At 40.6% G+C, this 27,276-nt stretch overlaps 2 long non-coding RNA genes across 2 annotated transcripts; both read right to left on the reverse strand.

Annotated features, from left to right (window-relative positions):
• Positions 1-14,267: 14,267 nt before the first annotated feature.
• On the reverse strand, positions 14,268-18,704 carry LOC133817689 (uncharacterized). The gene is made up of 3 exons (XR_009885686.1): positions 18,678-18,704; positions 18,470-18,494; positions 14,268-14,476 (listed from the first exon to the last, which is right to left on the reverse strand). It is a non-coding gene; the product is annotated as an uncharacterized LOC133817689 (long non-coding RNA).
• Positions 18,705-19,378: 674 nt separating this feature from the next.
• On the reverse strand, positions 19,379-19,992 carry LOC133817740 (uncharacterized). The gene is made up of 2 exons (XR_009885710.1): positions 19,903-19,992; positions 19,379-19,818 (listed from the first exon to the last, which is right to left on the reverse strand). It is a non-coding gene; the product is annotated as an uncharacterized LOC133817740 (long non-coding RNA).
• Between the last annotated feature and the right edge of the window lie 7,284 nt (positions 19,993-27,276).

The raw sequence follows: 27,276 nt of genomic DNA on the forward strand, positions 1-27,276 counted from the left end.
AGTTTTTTTAGTGTCAAATTCTAAAGCGAAGTAAAAGAGTTTAAAAAGGCTTTCACTTCAGTATTTTAGTATGCTGGGTATAAAAACTGAAGTAAAAACATATACTTCTAGTAGTGTTAAAACAGTCATATTAATAGTTATCAAACAGAATTTTATTTTTACAAAATTAAAAAATATTTATATTTTTCTATTTGTATTTTAAAAGAGAATAATTTTTTTGCGGAATGCCCCATTATTGTATATTTCTATATATCAATTCGTCATCATATTGCGCATATCAATGATCTAGTCAAAATGAAATGCACAAAACGTGGCCGTAGAGACTTGTGGAGGCTTCGTAAAATTGGTGATGCATGTAGTGTGATTGCCTAATAGCTACGGCTTCATTTTGTTTTTCAAAAGCATACGCAATTGGTTTTATTCAATAAAAGAAGATTATTTTATAATACATTGACTAATTAAGAAAACATTATCATATTCATATACACTCATCCATCGCTTGTTGAAATAGTGCTTAATTATCTATAAATCATTTTTTATATGTGAATTTTTGGAAAGGGGACTCTTTTTTTTTTGTATTTAATTAAAATGCTAAAGTTTGTTCTCCTTGATCACATAATATAAAAATAAATAGCATGATACTAGGTAGATGCAACGTGCAATGCACGTTTGTTTAGTTTCAAAGTTGTAAACATTGTCTATAATTTTAATAAAAACTGGTTCAATGTTTTTTAAATATATATAATAGAATGAATTATAGTTCTAAGCATATATAAATATTTATATTAATAATCTCTACATATATGACATCTAAACACAACGTATAGATATATATTTACATGACTACATGACATATATATAAAATACAATAATATTGAAATTAATAATAGAAATAAAATAAGAATAGAAAAAGTCATAGTGTATACACACTACAAGAAAGTAGGTCTTTGCTGGCGCAATTCAGAATTGTGCTGGTAAAAGAAACCTTGACCAGCACAATTCGCGAAAGGTGCCGGAAAAAACGCAAGCTTTTGGTGGCGTTAATATGCATCGGTATAGGTCATTTTCTAGCGCAATTCAGAATTGTCAGCAAAAATTTATGGATTTTGGACGAGTCTCTGTTAGATAGTTTTGCCAGTGCAGTTCACTTAACGCGTCGGCAAAAGTCAACATTTTATTTTACTGTATGTGCACGTTTTAAATAAGGTTAGTGGATTGACTTTTGCCGACGCGATGTGTTGCGCCGGCAAAAGTCTACACTACGCCAAGAAAAGTCTCAGTTATTTAAACGGTTTCGTTTTGGATTAGGGTTTTCAGACTCGATTTTCTCCGGCACAGTGTAGACTTTTGCCGGCACAATGAAACGCACCGGCAAAAGTTATAATGATATTACACAGCCGTCGAGCCTTCTTCCCCATTCTTCTAACTCTCTAACTTTCTGACTCTCTTTCTCTCCCTTTCTTCACCAGCCAGCTCGAGCCTCCACCCTCCATCGGCATCACCACCACCCATCAGTACCCTTCTCGAAACCCACCACCCATCGACACCCAACCCCCGAGGCTCCATCGCTACCCACCCCGAAATCCACCACCCATCAACACGCCACCTCGAGCCCCTACCGCCTCCTCTTCCTCCAAGCCGCCGGCCTAAGGTAAGTTTAATTTAGTTTTGTATTTTATTTTTTTTAGTTTTTCTTATGTATTGAATTTAATTTTTTTTTTGTTTATATGGATTTGCCGAGCCCTGCCGACCCCGAGCCACGGCCGGAGTCCGCTGCACCCACTGTAATATTTTTATTTTTTATTTACTATTTTTAAGTTATTTTTATAATATATGTTTTTATTATTTATTAAATTTTTTTTTGTAAAATTATAAAAACATATTCGAATATGTATTTTTTTTATTTTAATGCTTTATATGCTTGTTAATATTTATTATATTGGATCTTGTGATATATGTATTTTAGTTAAAGTATGAACTTTAAAAAATCAGATTAATAATATATGTTTATATTTTAAAATTATTTTATATTAAATGTGATATGTTTGTAAATACGTATATAATAATTTTTTTATTAATAAAAAAAATTAGTTTTGGTATATGTTTTTTTGTGGTTAAATATTTGTATATATACAAATGGATGTATTTGTTAATGTATATATATGTTTTGTATGATCTGTGAATATTCTAGTTATATATGTGTTTAATTTGTAGGTTTTAAAAATTTTGGGATAGTTTGAAATATAGTTGTTATGCTGCCCAAATTCTGTTAGACTTAATAAAATTAATAAAAGTTTAATAATTAATTAAATAAAAGTTTATGTATAATTAAAAAAATACATTTAAAAATTAATTTTTACCTATAATTTAAATAAAATAAAATTACCAATCATCATAATTAACAAATAATTTTAACATTAATATTAGATGTTGTTGACGGTAAGAACTCGTCAACGATTAAAGGTTAGAAAACTCAAATTTTTATACTAAGGATAGCTTAGAATTAGATGGAAACACTACAATAAAAATGCTTTTAATAACACCAAAAATGTGTTATCAAAACATACCATAACACTTTTTGATGTGTTAAGACCGACTATGTTATCGTAGGTCAGGATACTTTACATAACACTTTATCATTGTTATACAAATGTGTTATTATACTTGTTGACGCCGTTTTTCGTCAATCAGTAAAAGAAGAGCACGTAAACAACAAACAACAATGACCAATTAAAATATAACAACACAAAACACGATTTTTACGTGGTTCAGCAGTTAAATCTGCCTAGTCCACGAGTCTCTGTTATTAAACTCAAGATTTTCTCTGAAAATTCTTAAGCATGAATTCTTCAGAGTTTTCTCTCAAGGTTCAGAATTTCGGTCCATTACAATGGTGCACCACTTCTCTATTTATAGAGAAGGATGCAGAATACTATCCCGCATTTTTTGGGTAGTTACTCTTTTTGTGTAAATAAAATAAATGGCTTCAAATGCCTGCAATCCGATATAAAAGGAAATGTCCCCTAAAGACCAGGGGCGTATAACTAATCGAATAATATCCTATGATTTTATGGGATTTACAATAATAAATGCTGAACACGCCCCTTATAAACAACACTTATAGATATTCAAAGTCAACATCATATATCTCCAAGGCCTTAATCTCCCAGGTTTCTCATCGGCTTTCGAGCTAATGACATCACCCGAGGTCACATGGCTTCGAGATCGTACGTACGTCAGGCTCGGAGTCCCTGATCCAAGGTCATTCCTAAGGATAGAGGCATCTCGAGAGCTACCTTTCGAGATCGTGAACGTTTCGAGGCCACCGCATTCGAGGTCGTCTCGAGTCTTGCAGGCACGATATTTAATCCTGGAGCATACTTCGAACTTTACGGGTTCATTCGCTGCGAATCCAGCTTTCAATGTCACATTTAACATGGCTCGAAATCTGGGTATAACATCTTGTGATTGATGGTTGTTGAAATATGCGGCACGGAGCCAGGAACACATGAGGGCGGGGGCACTGTTGCCTTTGAAGTCTTTTTTCAAGGACTTCACGGATATTGTTGGGTTGGCTCTGTTCCAGATCAACACCAATTCTTACAGGGTGCTGTCTGCCCTGAGGTCGCTATACCACGAGCAGACGTGGGAAGGGCCTTCGCCCCAAGAGATTTTATATCTCTTTTGTCCGAAAAGCAACCCCTCCCGAGCTCGGGGAGGAGATGGCTTTTATTATCTTTCAAGCTATCCCAAAGAAAAGAAGGTCTTTGAAGATCTTCCCAATCATCCGCCTGATTTCAAAAAGGCCTTCTTTTGGACAGACGGTCTGTCCCCGTCTCGACACTACTCGTTCAGGTAGATTCGTAAGTATTCCCGTTATCTTTATCTCTGTGGTCTAGATTTTAGCTCTTAGATCCGTACTTAGTTGAAATGTATCTTGCTTTTTAGCCAATTTTCAGCGTCCCACTCCTGACGAGACAATGAAGGGACATAAGGAGACCCTGCTCCAGCTCCCTCATTGTACGAGGTCTCTCCTGTAACTTTTACATGAGGATAAGCTCCGAAAATGCGGGCTTTTGGGGGAGGGCCAGTCTCCCTCGGACTGGTCCAATAAAAAATATGAACGCTGGGAGCAGGTGCCGCTGCCCACAAGCGTCCTCCCTCTGAGGAGAGTGGTGAGGTCCCCACTTCCAGTTCGCACAAGGAGTCCGCCGTCGGGGAACGAGGCTAATGACGAAGCCTCGAGCTCAGACTCGGATGAAGGTAAAGCCCTCCATACTTCGAGAATGTGGTCCCCCACCTTACTAAGGCACAAGCCCAATAGGTTAGTCTCATGCCCACATGATAGATACCACTTCTACATATGGAGTTGGGTAGACGACTGTGTCCATAGGTTTGATAGTGGGCTCGGGAAGTATGACACCATGTATACTTCGGACGAGATGTGGAACGGGATAGCTGTCCAATACGGGACCAACGATTATAGGGACCTTTCGAGGTTATCACCCACCTATAGGGAAGGTACTCCCCCTACTTCTTCTGAAGATGGGGGAATTTCATGGTCCCCGAGATCTAGTTCGGGGAAGAGTTCCAGTTAGGTCTTTTCTTCACTTTGGTTTTTTTTTTTTAATTTTCCAAGCTTATTATCATTATGTCTAACTCTGATTGGAACTGTACAGGTGCCATGGACTCCGACCTTGACGCTGTGCTCTTTAGCGATGACGGATCCGGAGCTCAGAAGAGTAAACGTCCGAGAATCCCGTGGAGGTCTGACCGACCAGCCAAGATCCCCCGACACCACGGGAAGACTCTGACGGCCCAGACTACTGCGAGTACAACCGGGGAACCGATTGTCCAGGTTGACGCGTCTGGCTCAACCGTGCCCATCTCGCTTCCTCCGACCGATACTCAAATAACAATCGGTCGGCCCCTGAAGAAACCTTCTGTCTCCAAGGTTCAGTTGCCGACGGCTCGACCTCATATTGAGGAGTTCGTGCTTGATGGCGCCGTTGGGACCCAAGGGGCTGTGCTCAGCTCGGATGTCCTCTCTCGAGTGGGTCAAAGCTTTTCAAGCTTCGGCGCCGACCATTGGGACCTTGTGCACAAGGCCTCGGACTGCAATACTCTTTATGATAAGAGTATCGAAGTCACTACCGCGGTAGCCTTCTCAACTCTCCTTTAAATGTTTGTATCTCAGCTCGCGATCTAGCTCGTTCTTTGTATTTCAAGCCCTTGTCGTCTCAGCACAGCTTAACTCTAAGCTGACCAACGAGGTGCACACGAGCATGTCTCTGGCCCAAAAGTCGAAGGATCTCGAGCTTAAGATGGTTGATGAACTCAAGTACTCGAAGTCTGAACTTGAAAAAATGAAGACCCGTCTCGAGGAGCTGGAGAAGACGAATGCCGAGCTTGAACAAGCGAAGACTCGTCTTGAGAAGGCCAATGCCAAGCTTGAAGAGGAGAAATCTGCTACCTTCGACATCATGGAGAGTGAGAAGGCCCGCCTCCTGGACGAGTTTAAGGAGCAGAAGGAGAAAGCGGTCGACCAAGCCATGTACAAACTTTGGGCTGATAATGCCAACCTCGATACCAGCTTCCTGGGTCCTCTCGAAGCCAAATATGTTGAGAGGTGGAATGCCCGTATTGAGGCAAGTGAAGTTGCTCGAGTGGCTGCTCAGAAGGATAGTCATGCTATTCGTCCTGGGGGGTCCGGTGCTACTGATGTTGAGAAGGCCAAGGAGACTCCTCTTCCTTAAATTTGATCTCGGGGAAATCACTTATTGTTGCTGCGTCCCCTTATTTTTGTAACTATTTTAATTTATGCCCATGGGGCTGATACAATTTCTTTTAACATTGACTTTCATATGCTTTACATTTCTTGGCTCGAAATATTTTGCACATTTTATATGGATGAATCATTTATGTTTATTTATTCATACAAACATATTGTGGATTTAGGCTCGAAACTCGATGCATTCATGCATAGTTTGTTCAAATTATCCACTCCCGACCTCGTTATTCATCAAAGTCAGATGTTACTTTAACCATATACTCAAAAGTACTTATATGATATGTAACGTGAATGGTTTGGTTATATCTTTTTTTTGCTTAGTTACTTTTCCTCGTCCTTGGTTTTTATTCCAAGGTTAAGAGTTTAAAACTATTTTTCTTTAAGATATTCCAGCCTCGATCTCGACTTATCCCGAAGTAGGTTTAGGTTCCTACTTATCGTCGATTAGTTTTTTGGCTGGTTTGTTCCAAACCTGTTGAGTTTGCACATCTGGTTAATTCCAAACATTTTCTATTTTTGATAATTCAGTTATGTCCAAACTATCTAAGCTCGCGCATCTAGTTATATCCAAATACTTTCTGTTTTTGATAATTCGGTTATGTCCGAACTATCTAGGCTCGCGTATTTGGTTATATCCAAATACTTCATGTTTTTGATAATTTGGTTATGTCCGAACTATCTAAGCTCGCTCATCTGGTTATATCCAAATACTTTCTGTTTTTGATAATTCGGTTATGTCCGAACTATCTAGGCTCGCGTATTTGGTTATATCCAAATACTTCATGTTTTTGATAACTCGGTTATGTCCGAACTATCTAAGCTCGCATATCTGGTTATATCCAACTACTTTATATATTATTTATTTTTTAAGCTGATGGTATATATACCAATGATGCCCCCTTAATATCCTATGCGTGTGACCATAGGTTATTAAATTAAGAGAGATTGCAAAAATAAAAAAAATAAAAAGAGATAATATACTGAATGAAATAAATCTTTATTTGATGGAAATCAAAAAGCAAACAAACTAATACAAATAGAAACTCATGGTTATAGGCAACACTTTTCCTATACTACTGATAGTAAGGTCTAAGGTGTTCGCCATTCCATGCTCGTGGTACTAGGCTCCCGTCCAATCTCGCAAGTTTGTACACACCGGGACGGATGATTGACTCTATCTGGTATGGTCCCTCCCAATTCGGCTCGAGCACCCCAGCTGCTGGATCTTGCGTTGCCAAGAATACGCGTCTTAACACCAGATCTCCCATTCCGAACTTTTGATCTCGAACCTTCTTGTTGAAATACCTGGTAGTTCGTTGCTGGTAAGCAGCGTTTCTCAGCTGAGCCTCTTCTCTCTTTTCTTCAATCAGGTCTAAGGTTTCCTCGAGCTGAGTGTGGTTTGAACTTTGATTTTAAATCTGAGTTCGGATCGTTGGAATTTCGACCTCGATGGGCAACATTGCCTCGCAGTCGTATGCTAGGGAGAACGGGGCATGCCCCGTTGATGTTCGAGCTGTGGTCCTATATCCCCAAAGGACTTGGGGCAATTCTTCGGGCCACCGTCCCTTCGATTCCTCAAACTTTTTCTTCAGAGAACTTTTGAGAGTTTTATTTACAGCCTCGACCTAGCCATTCGCTTGAGGGTGGGCTACTGACGAAAAACTCTTCATTATGCCGTTCTTTTCACAAAAGTCAATGAACAAGTCGTAATCGAACTGGGTTCCATTGTCGAATACGATCTTCCTTGGTACCCCATATCGGCACACGATGCTTTTTACCACGAAATCAAGGATATTTTTTGAAGTTATAGTCGCCAATGGTTCAGCCTCCGTCCACTTTGTGAAGTAATCCACGGCGACCACAGCATATTTTACTCCGCCCTTACCACTCGGGAGAGAGCCTATGAGGTCGATGCCCCATACCGCGAAAGGCCATGGGAAAGTTAACATGGTCAGCTCGGATGGTGGAGCTCGGGGTATCATGGTGAATATCTGGCATTTGTCGCATTTCTTCACGTACTCGAAAGAATCTGTTTTGATGGTTGGCCAGAAATATCCTTGGCGTATGATCTTCTTGGACAGGCTATGCCCCCCGGTGTGATCTCCGCAAAATCCTTCATGAATTTCTTCAATGATCTACTTAGCTTTGGGAGGTGTTACGCATCTAAGTAACGGCATGGAATATCCCGTTCTGTATAGCTTTCCGTCCAAAATGGTGTAACGGGGAAATTGATACATCAACTTTCGAGCCTGGTTCCGATCTTTTGGGAGGACTCCATTTTCGAGATAATCAACTATTGGGGTCATCCAGATTGGTTCTGTTTCGATCATACACACATCTTCCTCTTCTGGCTCGTTAATGCTAGGTGCTGATAGGTGTTCTATGGGTACAACATTCAGTTCTTCGTTTTCAGTGGATGTGGCGAGTTGAGCTAAGGCATCTGCATTAGAGTTCTGCTCGTGGGGAACCTGTTCGATTGTATAGAATTCGAAACACTCTAACGCGGATTTTGCCTTCTCCAAATAAGCTACCATTCTTGTACCATGAGCTTGGTATTCTCCTAGGATTTGATTAACCACGAGCTGGGAGTCACTGTAGCAATGTATAGCTCTTGCTTTGAGCTCCTTTGCTATACGAAGTCCCGCGAGTAAAGCCTCGTATTTGGCCTCATTATTCGACACTTTAAAGCTGAATCTTAAGGCAGAATGAAATCTACTCCCTGCGGGGGTAACCAGAATGACCCCTGCCCCCGCTCCATTTTCATTTGATGAGCCGTCGACGTAAAGTTTCCACAGCTCGTGGGCCGTGGTTATTACCTCGTCGTCGGCTATTCCAGTACACTCCACTATGTAGTCTGCCAATGCCTGTGCCTTAATGGTCGTTCTCTGGCGGTAGGTGATCTCGAACAGTCCGAGCTCAACAGTCCATTTAAGAAGTTGACCTGAAGCTTCTGGTTTAGACAAGACTTGCCTAAGCGGTTGATCAGTCAGCACATGGATGGGATGCGCCTGAAAGTAGGGGTGGAGTTTTCGAGATGAATGAACTAATCTGAGCATGAGTTTCTCCATCAATGGGTATCTTGACTCTGCCCCCAGTAATCTTTTACTGATGTAGTAGACGGGTCTTTGCACCTTCTCATCTTCTCGAACGAGCACTGCGCTTATCGCGTGTTCGGTGGTTGAAAGGTATAGGTACAGTATTTCTCCCGTTTCAGGTTTCGACAGGATGGGTGGTTCTGCAAGGTGCTTTTTCAGCTCGTGAAAAGCCAGCTCGCATTCCTCCGTCCATTCAAATTTCTTGCCTCCCCTTAATAAGTTAAAAAATGGAAGACCACGGTCCGTAGATTTCGAGATGAATCTGCTTAGGGCTGCCATCCTGCCAGTCAAGCTTTGGACATTTTTGTGCCTCCGAGGTGAAGGCATGTCAATCAGGGCCTTAATCTTGTCGGGGTTAGCCTCGATTCCACGAGAGTTTACAATAAAGCCCAAAAATTTTCTTGAGGATACCCCAAAAGTGCACTTTTGCGGATTTAGCTTCGTGTTATACTTCCTGAGCACACCGAAGCACTCTTCGAGGTCATCAACATGGTTCTTGCCGAGTTGAGACTTGAGAAGCATGTCATCAACATATACCTCCATGTTGTTCCCTATTTGTTCTGAAAACATCATGTTTACGAGCCGCTGGTATGTGGCTCCAGCATTCTTGAGCCCGAATGGCATGACATTATAGCAGTATAGCCCTTTATCCGTGATGAAGCTAGTATGTTCCTGGTCGGGGGCATGCATGGGAATCTGGTTATATCTAGAATAAGCATCCATGAACAACATCAGGCCATGCCCCGCCGTGGCGTCCACGAGCTGGTCAATCCTTGGCAACGGAAAACAGTCTTTTGGGCAAGCTTTGTTGAGGTCTGAGTAATCAACACAGGTTCGCCACGTCCCATTGGGCTTCGGGACCAACACTGGATTGGCTACCCAGTCAAGGTAAAAAGCATCCCTTATGAATCAGTTTGCCTTTAACCTGTCAACCTCCTCCTTCAGTGCTTTCTTTCTGTCTTCGTCGAGCTGTCTTCACTTTTACTGCTTCGGGGGGAAGCTTTTGTCTATGTTCAGTGCGTGGCTTGCTATATTCGGGCTTATCCCCACCATGTCTGAGTGTGACCACGCGAAGACATCCTGGTTTTTCCTCAAAAAGCAAATTAATTGCTATTTTGCCTCATCTTGGAGGTGTTTTCTGACCTTCACCTTCTTCGAGGGATCAGCTTCCTCGAGCTGAATTTCTTCGAGCTCCTCTAAGGGTTCGAGGTCAACTTTCTCCTCAATCCTTGGATCAATCTCTTCATCAATCTCTAAGACCGTTCCGTCTTTGTTTTGTATGATGATGAGTGCTTGTGCACTCGTCTGTTTCTTTCCTCTCAAGGAGATGCTGTAACATTCCCTCCCTGCTAATTGGTCTCCTTTCAATGTCCCGACCCCGTTAGGGGTTGGGAACTTAAGGGCCAAATGCCTTACTGATGAAACTGCCCCCAGCCCAACCAGGGCGGGTCTCCCGAACAGCACATTGTAGGCTGATGGTAAATCTACTACCACGAACTCCATCATCTTGGTTGCCGAGACTGGGTAGTCTCCTAAGGTCACGGGGAGCTCGATGGATCCCATGCAGGCGGTTCCTTCTCCTGAAAAGCAATACAAAGTAGTTGCACACGCTTTCAGGTCGCGAAGGGAGAGTCCCATCTTCTCGAGGGTTGCTTTGTAAAGGATGTTGACAGAGCTCCCATTATCTATGAGAACTCGGTGGACCCTTTTGTTGGCCAGCTGAAGAGTAATGACCAGCGGATCGTGGTGAGGAAACTGGACATGGGATGCGTCTTCCTCGGTGAAGGTTATTGGTTGTGTCTCAATCCTCTGACTTTTGGGAGCCCTAGGTTCGGGTTCATAAGGAGACCCGTCCCCAGTCTTCAGCTCGTTAACATATCTCTTTTGGGCGTTCCTGCCCACTCCTGCGAGATGAGGCCCTCCCGAGATGGTTATTACATCCTCTCCATCTATCGGCGGGGGCCTGTCTTCTTCCCAAGCTCGGGAACTATTGTTTTGTGTCGTCGAAGGCGCGACTATTCTCTGGCTCGCGGCTGCTTGACTAGTATTCTGGTTTTTGACATACTGTCAGAAGTAACCTCTCGAGATCAATCCTACGATCTCGTCCTTCAGTTGTCGACATTCATCGGTTGTGTGGCCGGTGTCTCTGTGGAACCGGCAATACTTACTGGAATCCCTCTTGGATTTTTGATTTCTCATCGGGTCCGGACGCCTAAAGGGGACCTGGTTTTCATTAGCCAGGTATATGTTCTCCTGAGACTCATTGAGCTCGGTGTATACTCTATACACGGAGAAATACCTCTCCCCTTTCTTTTTCTTTCCTCCCTCAGCTTCGGGGTTACTTCCTTCGTTCTTTTTCCTCTTGGAGGGGTTCTCCATGGCAGGCTTTGGAGCTACTGGGTCCGCCGAGGTTGAGGCAGAGTTGATGTTTATCGTTGTAGTTTCAGGCTGGGAGGTCGCATTGAGCGTCGACCTCGCTTCCTCTACATTGACAAACCTCTGCGCTCGTCTGTTGAACTCGGTTATTGACCTTACCGGTTTCCCTTGCATGTCGTCCCAAAGGGCACTTCCCAGCGATACACCAGCTCGGATAGCCATTAGGTGCCCACTGTCATCCACGTCCCGAGCTCGGGCGACTTCCAGATTAAATTTTGTTAGGTAACTTTTTAGTGTTTCGCCCGGCTGTTGTCAGACGTAAGTTAAGGTGGGTGCCTCTGGTCTGACCCCCATCATTGCTCTGAACTGCTTCTTAAAGTCTTTAGACAACTGCTCCCAAGAAGTTATTGAGTGTCTCTTATATTTTTCGAACCAACTTTTGGCAGGTCCTGCCAATGATGTTGGAAACAACATGCACCTGAGCTCGTAACCCACGTTACCTGCTCTCATGATAGTGTTGAACGTGCTCAGGTGACTACACGGGTCGGTCTTTCCTTCGAACGTTGGGATGTGAGGGATTCGGAACCCATGAGGAAATGGAGTACTGGAAATATGAGGAGCAAATGGCTCGAGCTCCTCGTCAGAGTCCTCATATTGACCATTTCCTCGTTCATTCTTCAAAAGCCTAAAGGCTTTTTCAAGGTGATCGATTCTTTCTTGGACTGGGTCCATAGGAGGTACTGTCTGGAATCAGCTATCATCGATCACAATCCCAGGCTCGCATCTCCGCATGGGATCTCTACGCCTATTCAAGCGATTCCTCAAGTCAGGATTCGTTTGGTCACCATTACCCCGACTCTGATTTAGGTGGTCTCGCAGGTCGTGACGATTTTTGTGGCTTCCGGCATACTTACGACCTCGGTCATGCTTGCTAACCAACCTGGTCTCTCCAGACTCATCACTGGTAAAACTCATTGCTTGGTTATTTCGTGATGGATTCTTTCCACGTTGCCTCGTCTCCGCTGTGTGAGACCGAGACGTCTGACTTTTCTCAGATGGGGCACCTCTCCGCTCCTGGAAAGCCTCCCCGTTTCCTTGTCTTCCCCCCGTACGCCCTTCACCCTGATCTTGAACGGGTTGAGCGTTCCTGCGGGAGGGCGAAGGATATCTTATGGGTGATGGAGGGAACCGTATAGGCGACGGTGGTTGCCAACCTTGTCGCGGCCTAGAGGGTCCAGAATTTGCCCGAGATGGGTCGGTCGCGTTTGGTTCGCTCCCACGTACCTGAGTCTGAGCTTCTGCAGGGGTTCGGTTATTCTCAGTTCCTGCAGGCACTTCCACAGGCGGGTTAGCCGGGGCCCGAGCCCGAGTACTCCTCTGGGGCCTAAGTGGAGCAGATGGCTCTGCTGGTGCCAGAGGTTGAGTCGGCCTCCTTGTGGCAGCATCTTTTCGTGGACGCCCATGGGGTCTCCGGGGAGGAACATGCACGTCCCTTGGAGGAGGGACTTGGTTTTCGCGCGGAGGCAGGGGCTGAGCCACCTGCGCCTCTGCGGGTATCCTTGTCAACTCCTCATCCCGTTTGTTGGCCTCTGCCAACAACTGTTTCAATTGTCGGTTTTCAAGTTCCACAATAGGAACGTACCGCTCCGGATTGTAGTACATATCCTCATCTCTTGGTGGAGGAGGTGGTCCCCGGGAATCAGAAGACCCACTTCTCTCTTCAACATCCGGGTTCTCCATTGGTTGTTTTCCAGGACGTCTTGGGTAATTTTCTTCAGGTGTGTTCTGATTGTTTGTGGCCATGACTTTTTCAGGGATGAATGCTTAAGGCTCTCAATGAAAGCACCAAACTGTTGACATCGTTTTTCGTCAATCAGTAAAAGAAGAGCACATAAACAACAAACAACAATGACCAATTAAAATATAACAACACAAAACACGATTTTTACATGGTTCAACAGTTAAATCTGCCTAGTCCACGAGTCTCTGTTATTAAACTCAAGATTATCTCTGAAAATTCTTAAGCATGAATTCTTCGGAGTTTTCTCTCAAGGTTCAGAATTTCGGTCCATTACAATGGTGCACCACTTCTCTATTTACAGAGAAGGATGCAGAATACTATCCCACATTTTTTGGGTAGTTACTCTTTTTGTGTAAATAAAATAAATGCCTTTAAATGCCTGCAATCCGATATAAAAGGAAACGTCCCCTGAAGACCAGGGGGCGTATAACTAATCGAATAATATCCCATGATTTTATGGGATTTACAATAATAAATGCTGAACATGCCCCTTATAAACAACACTTATAGATATTCAAAGTCAACATCATATATCTCCAAGGCCTTAATCTCCCAGGTTTCCCATCGGCTTTCGAGCTAATGACATCTCCCGAGGTCACATGGCTTCGAGATCGTACGTACGTCAAGCTCGGAGTCCCTGATCCAAGGTCATTCCTGAGGATAGAGGCATCTCGAGAGCTACCTTTTGAGATTGTGAACGTTTCGAGGCCACCGCATTCGAGGTCGTCTCGAGTCTTGCTGGCTCGATATTTAATCCTGGAGCATACTTCGAACTTTACGGGTTCATTCGCTGCAAATCCAGCTTTCGAGGTCACATTTAACATGGCTCGAAATCTGGGTATAACAATACTGTCAACGATAACAGACTTTCTGTGTTATTTTAATAAATAGATAAGTGTTTAATTATATTATTTATAGTCGATTATATAACACATTTCCATACTTACACATTTGTGTTATACTACACTTTAGTATAACGCATTTTTTGTGTTATATAATGAAGTTTGCATAACAAAATTCTTTACTTATAAAAAGTGTTATTGTAATAGATATTATAACACATTTTTTGTATTATTTTAATATTTAGATAAGTTTAAATTCTCATTTTATTCTATTGTAGTTTTATTTTTTATTTATATAATTAAAATTAACTTTCTAATATATAATAGCATCATTAAATGAACTTGAGTTTCAAATAACAAAAAGTAAAAACATTCAACATTGTATTAACAATCCACAAATTAGTTTAAAACATTCAACACTGTCATCAACAACAAAATGTTCTTTAAGTATTCAAATAGTCTTAAATATTCAACATATTGAAAAGTTACTACTTTCAGCACAAAATATTCTACGGTTGCCCAACACAAAGCCTTCAAAATTAAGTATCATTTTCTATTTCGCTTGTCACATCTTCAAAATAAAGAAAGAAATATTTTATTGTTATTATCTAGCATCACAAATTACTTCAAGAAAAATGCTATGGAAATTATTTCCAAGAGAGGACACTACATACAAAATAATGAATTCACAACTACACCAAAGCAAACAAAGAAACCAAACACTATCAGCATCAACCCATACTCGCATAAAGTCTGGTCCAAGAGGCTTTCCATGTATTGTTAACTTTAAATGCAAGTATAAAAGACACCATTATCCACAGTTGATGATGATTAATTTGAACAAGATTAACTAAAATCCTGATACTTTGTCAAATTCCAATGTCAAATTCAGTTAAAATGTTCAAAAAACTTATCTATGGTTTATTACTTGATATTAAGTTTAATTCTTTACATGACCCTGAAAAGAAAAGAAAATCAGCAGAGCTACTTGCAATACAAAATAGCAAATCAAACTCAGACACGCTGCAACCATTATCAAATATAACCATTATAAATAAGTAAGCAATCCAATTCACCAACATGCATTACAGTAGTCATTATGTATAGTAAGTACGCATATGACACCATTAATATGTTTACCAAAATAGCTCTAGTATGCTTTAAAATAAGTTCTACAAGAAAATAATATAATATCAAGACCCTTAAAAGAAACTAGAAGGCAACACAAAGACAGATGAAGTGAACCAGCAACAAATTTTCAGTAGTCCATATAATATATTCAAGAATTTCATTCTCTGCATTTCACGAAACCACCACAAGCTTTTAAAGCATTGGCTCCCAAGAAGCTTCTCATACACCTGAAGCAAATACCCATTTAAACTCAAACCAGTAATCAAGAATCAAGCATACAAAACAGAGAGCTTGTGCTAGTGACAAGAAAATAAAATGCAGCCAATTTATACAAAAAGAAAGCACTTTAAAAAAAATCGACATGTCCTCCATAAGAAATCAAAAAACATGTTACAAGTCCTCTAAAGAAAACCACAGAGACATACCTACTAGTATGAACATAGATGACATACATTTTAAAAGAAATCATAAAAAAATTCAAAATTTGGGGTGTGGGCAACACAGGGAAGGTCACTATTCTAAAGTAACATATCAATGAAAAAAACCAAAACTTACCTCAATAATAATGCAGTAAGCTCCGATACATTCCACTAGGAGGACCTCTAGGCACAGGAGGAGGTTGGCTATGTTGAGTTGGTAGAGAAGATGATGTTAACCCATACTATGTATGGTTTGGGTATCCAACAGAGCTCGGAGGCAACCGAACACTAAAATCTCCAGCCATTGGACCGCTGTACGAACCTGGAGATCATTAAAAAAATATAGATTAATAAAAAAACATAAAAATTGTATACCACATGAAATATGTTTTGAAAGAAATATTTTCGTCCCTTTTTGTCATTTTTTGATGAAGGTGGAATTAGACAAGCATCAAATATTGATGGCAAGGTGTGGAATCTGCTTCTCAACATTCCTAACATCCAGATTTATAGCACACCAGAGTAAGAACATTGCAAATGTACTCTAATAGTGAGAAATATATAGAAGAAATGGCTTACCTCACCAAGGTGATGCAAAATACCATAAAGTCCACCAAATATTGTACAGAATACAGAATACCATATCTGTGTGTCCATGAAATATACCAGTAAAGTAGAAATAAAATAATGTGTCAAGCATTTATGCTAGACCAGTTTGATCTATAAACTAACTTCTAACTTCTTCCCTAATTCTTTGTTCAAGATATTTTACAGTGTTCGTCATTAACAAATTTAAACTAAGATGGGCTTCCATAACTAGTGCAGATATTATCAAGAAGTGAGTATGACAAACAACACTCACAACTACTATAGGAGCCCATACTGCAATTATTGCACTAGCGTTATTCTGTACTGTAAGAGAAGCTATTTTTTTGGGGTTAGATTTAGTAGCTATACCAGGTTTCTAATTAATTTTTTTGGACAAACTATATACAAAGGAACAGAGAAAATCTTTTGGGAAAAGCTCATGCCAGTCATAAATTCTCACACCAATTTTCATGATCTGCTTTGTTGGTCCTATGAGAGGCTTTATCTGCATTATTCCACTGGCCGCAGTTAATAGTAAGTATGCTTTCATGTTTATATTTAACTAGCATAAGAATCAGAAAGATTACAATGAACAGAAATGCTAAGAATTAATTAGCTCTGATTTTATGTCGAGTGTTGAGAATTAGATAGTACAATTTCCACTAAAGAAAGATATTTATGGCAATCTAAAACGAAAGATTTATTAGTAAATTATCTAATAAATAGTAATGTATTATGGAGTTATTATGTAGTTGCACATGACAGCTTACCTCAAACCAGTAGTTGAAAGAAAATCTGCTCAATGGTACTAGTATCCAGAACAATGTGTACCTACAAAATACCCAAATTATAACACATTAGGGGGAAATGATAAGAATAAAGACAACTCAATAGCTAATTTAGAAGGGAGAAATGGGAAATTACTTCAGCACAGAGACATGGCTTTCTTGTATCCCACCTCCCACATATAATCTAGGCTATGTGATAAAAACAAATATTTTAGGGAATATACACAAAGCTTAAAACCAAAAGTTGATCAGACAAAGAAAGTAAATTGAATATGGGTAAAATTACATGACCAGTTTTAGCTGGCCATATATGTGGCATACTGCATAATCAAATTTTGAGTTGATATTTGGATATTTAATAAAAAAGATTTTAAAGTGTGTTGTTTAAGATGATACGTTATCTTTTTGTATTAATAAACTAAAATTTGTTTCTTGTCAAGAAAGCGAAATAATAGCAAAAATATGAATTCTAGTATATTTCTTAAACCTTCAAAGTAATGCTAGTTGGTAAATTCAACCTCTAAGAAAAAACTTGGTGCAAGATTGATCTAGAGCTTTTATGTAGTTGAAAAAAAGCCTTTGTGATGAACTTACCTGTGTCCAAGCAAGTAGAGTGAATATTCTCCAATTGGATACTTCAATGTTCTTTCTAACAATAGGAACAAAATATAACACCATCTCAATTGCATTAGGTATCATATAAATTCCAACTGCAACCAAATAGGAAGACAGACACAAGAAAACAGTTAACATCAACTAAAGTTTTACTTGTAGTCTTAAAAATACACAAGGAAAACTTTTTAAACCATGAAAACACATCTTAATTTCTTTAGTGTTAATATAAGATATAGAGGACAAGGTGATTGTTATTTATTCTTCATCAAATTGATAAAAGTAACATAGGAATAGGATAAGTACATGGCATATTCAAATTGCATAATCTAAGTAGTTAGTTACAGAATCTAATATTAATACTTTTACTTCCCAAATAAAGGTTTCCATTAAAAGATTTCATCCTGAAGTTGTCAAAAATCATCTTCTTCCTTTCTAACCAGATCACTCATACATTAGTATATACAAAACCTCTTCCCCTCATAAAAATAAATAATCACAATAACAACAAGTGCATAAATCATATTTTGAAGGCTACATAATCAAAATTTAATATTATTATTTACCTTTTATCATTTTTTTTTTGACAAAGGTCACATGGCCTTTTATTATACTGTAAGTTTGACAAAAATATGAATTGTCACTACCCCAAACCTAATTTCTTTTGTCAAAAATAAAATAAGGGGCCAAAACATGATTAGAATGGTAAAATGTGACACTTGAAAGTTAAAAGGGCCAAAGTTAGAATGGTAGCGCATAAAAAAACAGGGGCAATGGAGACCCGAGTATATCCACAACAGCAAAAAAGCCACAGCCAACAGCAGATCATAAAAAGTTTTGTAATGCTCTTTTTTAATGCAAAACGAATGTCTATAATATACACTTTTAAAGTCTAGGTATGCAGTATGCACCTTACAAATGAATTATTTGCTAATCCATGAACAATTTTAAAAAGCTTAATGGAAGTTTGCCTGAGAACTAATGAGACAAGATAAGGGGAAAAAACTAAATAAATAAATTCAATACCTTCCAAAAGCCTCCCCACCAAAACCTATATAAAAAGTTACAAGAGACGGAAAAAGTAAAGGGGAATTAGACGCATGTACAAAAAGTATCATAAGAAACTCAAGTTAACATAGCAACTGATGCAATTCCATTCCATCCATGTACTTAATAATATTTTATGTTCCTTATAAAGTCTATAATACAAATACATATTTATATGTATGCTTACCTTCCTCCAAGGCTACTGTTTAATGCTCCCTCTTTTCCTCTTTCTTGAACTGATACGTGTTTTTTTCTTGGGTTGGTTATAATTTCATCATACAATTTGAAACTCGAGAAACCAAATCAAACTAAACAGATGGATTGGTTAGGTCTAATGTTTTACCATTAAACACAGAAAACCAAATCAAGAAAATCCGTTCATTATTATAAGAGAAAAGCACTAGCTTTTTATTTTCCTTCCTCTTTCCAACTTAGATTTCACGAGAACTTCTAAGATTTCTAGTTGCATGAATTTTTAAGTTTTTTAGCCTAACTAAATAACCATACATACACACCATACCTGAATCATGTGCCATACACACCGCCAAGCTTTTTGAGAAAAGACAGGAGTCATAATTTCCACAAACCTGAAACATATTCAGAAGGTACTGCTAAACTTTACACCGTTCAAAATATCTTTCCATAAAACAGAAAAATATTCATATGAGAATCACTTCCAGGTGGGCTCTATCTCATGCAAGTGGCTCTTGTGACTCAATTCATAAAAGCTCAAACCATCCAAACATGACTTAGATTCATTTTATAAGTAAAAATCAAATATTGAAAACAATGCACAAACCAATATCTCATCCAATACAATTATAATTTTCCTGACTGTAAAAAAGCTGATAAACAACCTTAATCCCATTTTTAGTTTAGAAAATCTCATGATTTAACTAAACTGATATTCCTCACAATTTCATTGTTGGTGCTGTGAGAAATCACAACAAATGATTAGTATTGAAAATCATGTACGCATGGTGCAAGCCTAAAATACGAAAAATGAAGGAGAAGAAAAGAGGAAGGAGTATGCTGCACAAGGAGGCTGACGAGGATCATTACACCAGCCCGGTCTCTCAATTGCATCCCTGACATGTAGTAAAATCTAGAATCATTTTTAAATACAAGGCACTGAAGAGAAGTCTCAGATGATATGTAAGCTTGTGAGTGTGACTTCATGAAAATTGAGATGGGGGGGAAAGGGTGAGACTCACTTGTGAACTTCTTGGTCTCCTCTCCTCTTTGTCATCTCCCATGTCAGTCCATTGTTGGGTTCAAGACCAGGTTGAGAGATCTCTAAACCATGTTTCTTAACCAGCTCAATGTACCTGGTAAATTATGATGGTCCATTGGAAGAATCATTTAATAAAGGGATTCAATGGAGAAAAATGAATGGTCAAACAGAAACTTACTTGTTTCCATTAAAGTGCTCTACTCCCAGATCTTCACCCCATATAAAAATATATTCATAAGCTGCTACGATATCAGGATGCAAAAACCTTTTTGCATACCAAACTTACCAATTAAATTATTTTGCAAAGATTATTTTTTAAAACCAATTAAATTATTCCAATTTTTCCCAAAACAGATTTTTTTTAAAAAAATAATTAAAAACTAACAAAAATATTACCAAACAAAAAAACCAATTACTTAATTTTTTTATTTAAAAAAAAGTTCCTAAAATACAGACATTAGAGATATTAAATGCCATTCAATTCATTTATACCAACAAATGGGGAAACAAAGCATAGACCGAGGGTAAATGTTTTCTATAACAACAAGTACTCGCTCCACGTCAAATAGCATTACTAACGGGGCTATAACTACTTAAGCATATAAAGAATTTGCAGTTCTACCTAAGCATCTCCTTAGGAAGTGGCCGCAATCTCCAATCTACATTTTGGTACCTGCAAAGAGTTGACAAATAAACCATGCAAATATTGAGGACATAAATAATAAAAGAAAGGAAAATGCGGCAAAAGTGGAAAAATGATAAAATTTTAAAGAAATGAATATCAGTAAGGGAAAAAAAACCAACTCTTTATTAGCTGTTACTCCACAAAAGTGGTGTGGAAGATACTCCAGACTATTTCTCTCCAATTTCAGTACCGTTGAGGCCTGAGGCAAAGAAAAAAGAGAAAAACAATTCAATAATGAAATAATAGCAGATAAATGTTTAAATAATTAGTAGGTGGGGGCATTTCAAAATTTAGAAGAGTAACAGCACAGCTCACAGTAACTCCTAATTAGAAGCAAATTCACCATAGCCTAGTTCTATAATCACTGCTTACATATGGTATTATGTTACCGTCAGAATATCAATTGACAAAATTTGAAGCATTATAAGAAAAACAAAATTAGTCAGCAACTACAAGGCAGGAATTTATTGTTACGGAAACCCCATGATTTATATTTACATATAGAGGAGACAAAAAAATACATTATCACCCAAGGAAGAAAAAAATACATCCATTTGATATATTGTATTAAAATATCAAACATACATGAAGAATTTATTCAACAGCCTGGAGTGCAAACTACAAATAGATTTCAGGTAAAGAGGAGTGTCCTTCAATCAACAGACTCCCAATACAAGATCAGGGGTAAAGGCTAATAGATCCATGAAAGCTGCTTATTTTTAAGAATATTTACCAACCTCACACATGGTTCATATAAAATAAACTAAGACAATAAAGAAAAGATTAATCTAGAATTACACTACAATATCTACAATTCCATTTATGTTTAAAAATTCAAGACCTTAAAGAAGCAATTAAACATACATAAATCAAGAGATGGTAATTGCACAAAGAACATATTTATAAGGGTTTGGAGTGGCATTATGATCACGAATAGTTATTAGATGCATCACTTCCTTGTCTTGGAATGTTCAGGAAAAAATCATAATAATAAAGAGCATAATTAACAACAAGCTAGAACCACCACTGAAAGTATGTACACCAAATATCCCAAAAGAATGAAAATGAAACAAAATATTGAGGCTAAGATACCAATGAAAATAAGAAACTACTTCTCCATGTGTAGAAATTATACATATTAATCAACCTCCAGAAAGAGCAACTGAAATTAACTCCAAATACCAGTAATTTTTATAGTACAATACTTGGCCGGTGCCAAACATATTGCAGATTTAAATGCCAAAATCTCTTTGAAGCCAAAAAATATCATGGTCTGCTCCATGCATCACCTAATTTAGTTCACTATCTTTATCGACAAAATCCATATACGAAAATTGCTTCTGCACCCATTAAAGAACGCTACCAATCATAAACAAAACAGGAAATCAACCCAAGAACAGAGAACCAAGAAACTACTACAAGCAAAGCCATTATAACTATTTCAAGCTTAAATAAACAAAGCCTTTCAAATAATTAATTAGATAAAGATTAAAGAAAACCAGAGATTACTAACCAGCGGGTGAATATACTATTTACAATTACCATCCTCGCTCTTCTACAACCAAACATGCTCAAACGCTTGGTTCACATTATTAACAAAGATTTTGAACTCCTGTTGAGGTCTCGGAATCAACGGTATATGAAATGGAGTCTTCACTTTCGTCCCGGTGAACTTATCCTTCGTCGCCACCTTAATGCCAGGGGATGAATTAGAATCCTGCCCACTCGGCAACTGACTCGCCCCCTTCTTTTTCTTCCCACAAACTAACTGAAACCCATCATCCACAACCGAAGTCGCATTTGTCACCCTCCCATCATCCAGCAAACTCTAAGCAAGAGAAAGAGAGAGGCAGTGAGAAAAAAAAAACAAAAACAAAATTAACCCAAAACTCAACACTCCAAACATACATATATGCATATATAAAATAGAGAGAGCCGAGAGTGCCGGGAGTCACAGAAGAAAACTATATATATATTCCTGAATATATATGTGCAGAGGGAAATCAGAAGAGTCGAAAAAAACTGAGAAAAAAAATTAAAATCAAGAGTTGAGGGAGGGAGAATATACGTTGTGCTAACTGAGGGATGGAGAAATGTGAGTGGGTTTTGGGTTTCAACATTTGGGTTTGGGTTTGGGTTTGGGGGTTTCTGTGTTTGGGTTTGGGGGTTTCTCCGTTTGGGATTTCCGAAAGTAAAAAAGGGAAAGTGACAAAAAGTCTACCAAAGGATGCGAGAAGCCAGTGAGAGAAGCCATAGATTTGAGGGATGAAGGAGACCGAAGCAGGGGTTGAGTTTGGAGCCCATACGTAGCCGAAGAAGAAAATGGGTCATTGTTCTTTGTGTCCGAAATGTTGAAGATAGTCTGAAGAAAAAAAATGCTAAGTGGCAGGCTCACTAAAAAAATTACCGCCCTTTTTTCATTAATTTGCCACAAATAATACTTTTTCATAATACTTTTTTATTAGTATTATATTCTTGTCTTAGAGAAAGGGGTATTTGGTGTAGTGAAAGAACTTGAATCAACAGAAAAACCAGAGCTACAATAGAACAAAGATCATATATTTCTTCAACCTCCTCTCATACCATCAGTTTTCCAACCCCTCAACCTGAGGGGTTGATGCCTATTTATAGGTGGGCTCTATTGGCCCCTGATACAAACAAGTCCCAGGAGACAGGGACGTATGTGGGTACACTAATAGAGTAGTGACTCAGGGAATAGTGGTGTCTACCTTAACAATGCCAGAGTAGTGGCTTAGGGCATATTACTATCGACTCTGGTGTATGGTCGGGGGTGTTCAAGTGGTGCCTCTACTCTCCGTACAAGTTTGTACTGCCACTACTTCTCAGACACAGATGGCAGGGCCACACCTCTATCCTCTTTGCAACCGTACATCTCATGTCAGTACACGTGCCTTGTACCTGCTCATACCCATCAATCCTTGTTAGACACCTAAGGATTATTTCACATACCTGTTTGGTATCTTCAAGTATTCCTCGTACGTATATCAAGGAGCCTCCCAGCTTTATACGTTATGAGAAGCCAAGGCCCATGAGTGTCTCATTGGTGGCACCTACCCCGTGAAAGGAACTAGGGCCTCTTCAACGAGACACAAGGGGTTAGTGGCGAGACAGGACGTATACGGGAGGCTTCGCCCTCGCATAGTGAGGCTGCCTGGTTGCCTTTGGATCGTGTGCGGAGGCGAAGCACATACAAGAGGCCTCATCCTCACATATCGAGGGTGCCTCGCATAGAGAGGCTTCTCGGTTTCCTTAGGACCATGCGCGGAGACAAGGTGCATACGAGGGGCCTCACCCTCACATAACAAAGCTGGCTACGTGGGGATGAGGCGCGAGACTCGAAGGCACCGCGAGGCTGGTTGGGTGGGGACGAGGCGCAAGACACGAAGGCACCGCAAGGCTGGTTTCGTGGGGATGAGGCACGAGAAACGAAGGCACCGCGAGGCTATACCCTCGCATAGCGAGGGTGCCTCGCATAGAGATGCAGACTTATGCATGAGTAACCTACCGAGGGCCCTTGCATGGCAAGGGTGGCTCTCTTAGCCAAACCTCTCTGATGCTATGTGATGCCCTTGTCCCTTTATGCGTGTAGAAAGTGGCCAAGTAGGGCTCTCACCCTTTCGTCCCTTTAACATGTGTCTCTTAGTCTTTAAGGGACCTCGTCGCGTAGAGGTTTCCCTGCACGGAATTCACCAGGGAAGAATTCCCACATTCACACTTGCCCCTGAGTCTATAAGTACACTTTTAAGTGTTTTTGTAGACTCTTTCTTTTTCTCTTGTTTGATGTGTACGGCCAACTTCGGTGGACTCAACCTTGGAGCGCTACCCAATGTCGCTTGAAGAAACACAAAGCGGGTCTTGAATTTGTGTTTCTTTATAGTTTCCAAAGAAACACAAAGACCATCTAACTTTTCGGGGATCCATGAATATCCCTAAGATTGCATAAGGACCAATCATTTTCACTCACAGATCCTAAGGCTACCCATACTCTTGATCTCCACCATTCATATGGATTTGAATCCAATGGCTAGGGGGCGTTGGCTTTCCTTATAAATACCCCAAGGCTTGAAGCCATTTCTCCACACAAAAACTTGCCTAGCCTAGTGGTATTCCCTCCAAACCACTTTCAAGAGTTCAAAGGTTCCACCCTCCACTAAAGCATTCTTGAGGTAATTTTCCTTCCATTTCAATTATTCATCCTCTTTTTTCTGTTTTTACTAGCATTGTGGTGACGCTAGGCATTCTTTCGCTCCTACGGTCTTGCCCTTGCTTATCACTCAACCGACCCTACGCTTCCACAAGTCTATCCTTGCATACCTTCAGCTTCATACATATACGCCCAGGTATGCCTCCCTCCTCTTTTTTCTCTTTCTTTTTTTTATATTGACTATGTGGGGGTAGAATTAATGGTTGCATGACACTCATTCTTCAGAGTTTGTCATTCTTTTCATATGGCCTTTCCAGTACATATGCATAGGCCCTTTTCTTATACCCCTCACACTCATGTTGTAGATATAGGGTTACCTTTACGCATATACGCCCTCGAGTCTTAGCTGGTCCATGGCGTCTAGGCGATGCCCCAAGGGTCTGTCCAATGTTGAATTTTTGAGTTGTCATCCTCCGACTCGAAGGTCAACGTACGTAGACCCTCTAACCGCGGGGGTGTGCGGCCGCTCTACCGCCGGAGACTGTCCTACCTCAGACCGAAAGCGTGTGACCTAGAGAGGGAGCTAGAATCCAATACCAGGGACACGGATTTAGGTTTCTCCCCCCCAGCATGCGACATACATTTCCCAGCTACAATCAATCCTCCAGGATTGCCTTTCTGAAATTGCTTTCCTAGAGGAAAACTTGCCCCCTGACCCTTTTTCCTTCCGTCGTGACGAGTCTCTCGGTCATAGGGATCCCTCCTTTGAAGGCAGTAGATGTGAATTGGTTGAACAGGAGTTCCTTTCCATGATCCCACCCACGCTTCTTCCCCTGCCCCCGGTCTTAAGCCCTAAGGTCAAGCAGAGTGTTGGTAGATACAAGACACATGGGGGGTCCTCCAGGATCCTTAGAAAGTCTATGGATCATAAACTCGCTATCTCTGCCCAGGTACCTGAGATGCCGAAGAGAACCTCTGACTCTTGCGAAGAGACGGGCAGGTCCAGCCTCACCATGAATAAATTGTCCAACATGCTAAAGGCTTATAAGTTACCATTAAACCTCAAGTTCGTCATCCAAGAACGTGATGAACACGCATCTGAGCTGCCAAAAGGGTTCATGACCTTCAACGATTCCATAATCTGATTCGATGGGGTTCTTTCGCTTCATCCTTTTTTTGTCAAAGTGCTTAACTACTTTGAACAAGCGCCTCTACAATTGTGCCCTAACTCCTGGGTGACACTGAGCAGCCTATATGTGTTATACCATCAGGTGCATTCCAGAGGACCTTCTATGAGCGAGGTTCATTACTTCTATACCCTTAGGGCGAATACATCTACCCCCAGGTTCTACCATCTCCAGAAAGTCGCGGCCCATAAAGGGAATGCCCTCGTGGAAGGCTCCATTTCAAACAAAGGCTCGTGGAAGACGGACTATTTCTTCACTTTTAGTGGGTCCACCCGACATACTAGCTTCAACACCCCAAGTAAGACTATTCTCACTTTGATCTCACACATGAGAGGTTCCTCTTTTTACTCAGCTTTTCTTCTATGGCATTTCTAACTGTAACTATTTCTTTTGTTTTGATGGCAGGTCTCTTAGGGGTCGCTGGCTCCAACTTGAAACCGAAGGCTCGTGACCGAGTGATGAAAATCCTGGCCTTGTCGAGTGACTGTAAACAAGACAGCGCCCTTTTTACAGAAAGCAACCTTCACTTGTACAGGCTGCTCACCCCGAATCAAACCGTCACTTTATGCTTTGTTTCCTCCAAACCTGCAAGCCTACGCCCTACCTCATCTGAATCAGCAGGTCCACGCCCTACGTCACCCAAACCTGTAGATCCATGCCCTGTGCCACCCGAACCTGCGGATCCATGCCCCCCCTCACCTGAACCTGGGAATCTGTGGCTATACGGCCATGATGAAGGTAATTATGATGAGGTAGCCGATAGGGACTATGTCAACCCTTCAGGTGGTCATATGGACGTTGAGGAGACAGTGGTATCTGAGAACTACTCGGGCTTGCACTCTGTTGCCGGCATGGCTAGGGGCGTGGCCGATGACAATCATACTGGCGGTGTCACCTCTCGGACGTCACCATCGATGCTTGGCGGCGAGTTTGCTTTTGATGCCTCTGTCCCTCGCCCCTCCGTGCCTAAAAGGAATTGCATTATTCCTTCTTTTCCTGGGCTCCTCTACCCCCGATGAGGCGATCTAGGCGGGCGCCTTCAGGCGCCTCTTTACCCAAGGAGATGACTCCGCGCTCTTCTGCTCCCCGCACAACTGCAAATGGATCAGGATCTTCTTGGTCCCCATCCCTGACAAAGCGTGCCTCGACAAGCGCATGCGCCTCCCCTGCCCAAGCTTATGTTTCTGCTTCCGAAGATCATCCTTTGAGGAGCCAGTATGGGGAAGCCATGAGCCATCATCTGGGAAACTTTCCCAAAGGTGAGTGGGGGACCTTGCACAATGTCCCCGAGGCTGAGCTAGAAGACGCCTATATGCGAGCCTCCTTGCAAGTACTTGTCGAGATACTCAATTTATTCATTTATGATAGATATATATATTTGATATCACCTGACCCTCAAGGATTTATTCCATGTCCTCGCCCTTACCTAGACTTCCATATTGAGTCATCGGCTGATCGCCTCCAACTCCTCATCGACCCAACGGTTACAACGCGAGCTTGAGGAGGCACTGGGGA

This window comes from Humulus lupulus, chromosome 1 (genome assembly GCF_963169125.1).
Source record: "Humulus lupulus chromosome 1, drHumLupu1.1, whole genome shotgun sequence".
Taxonomy (NCBI): domain Eukaryota; kingdom Viridiplantae; phylum Streptophyta; class Magnoliopsida; order Rosales; family Cannabaceae; genus Humulus; species Humulus lupulus.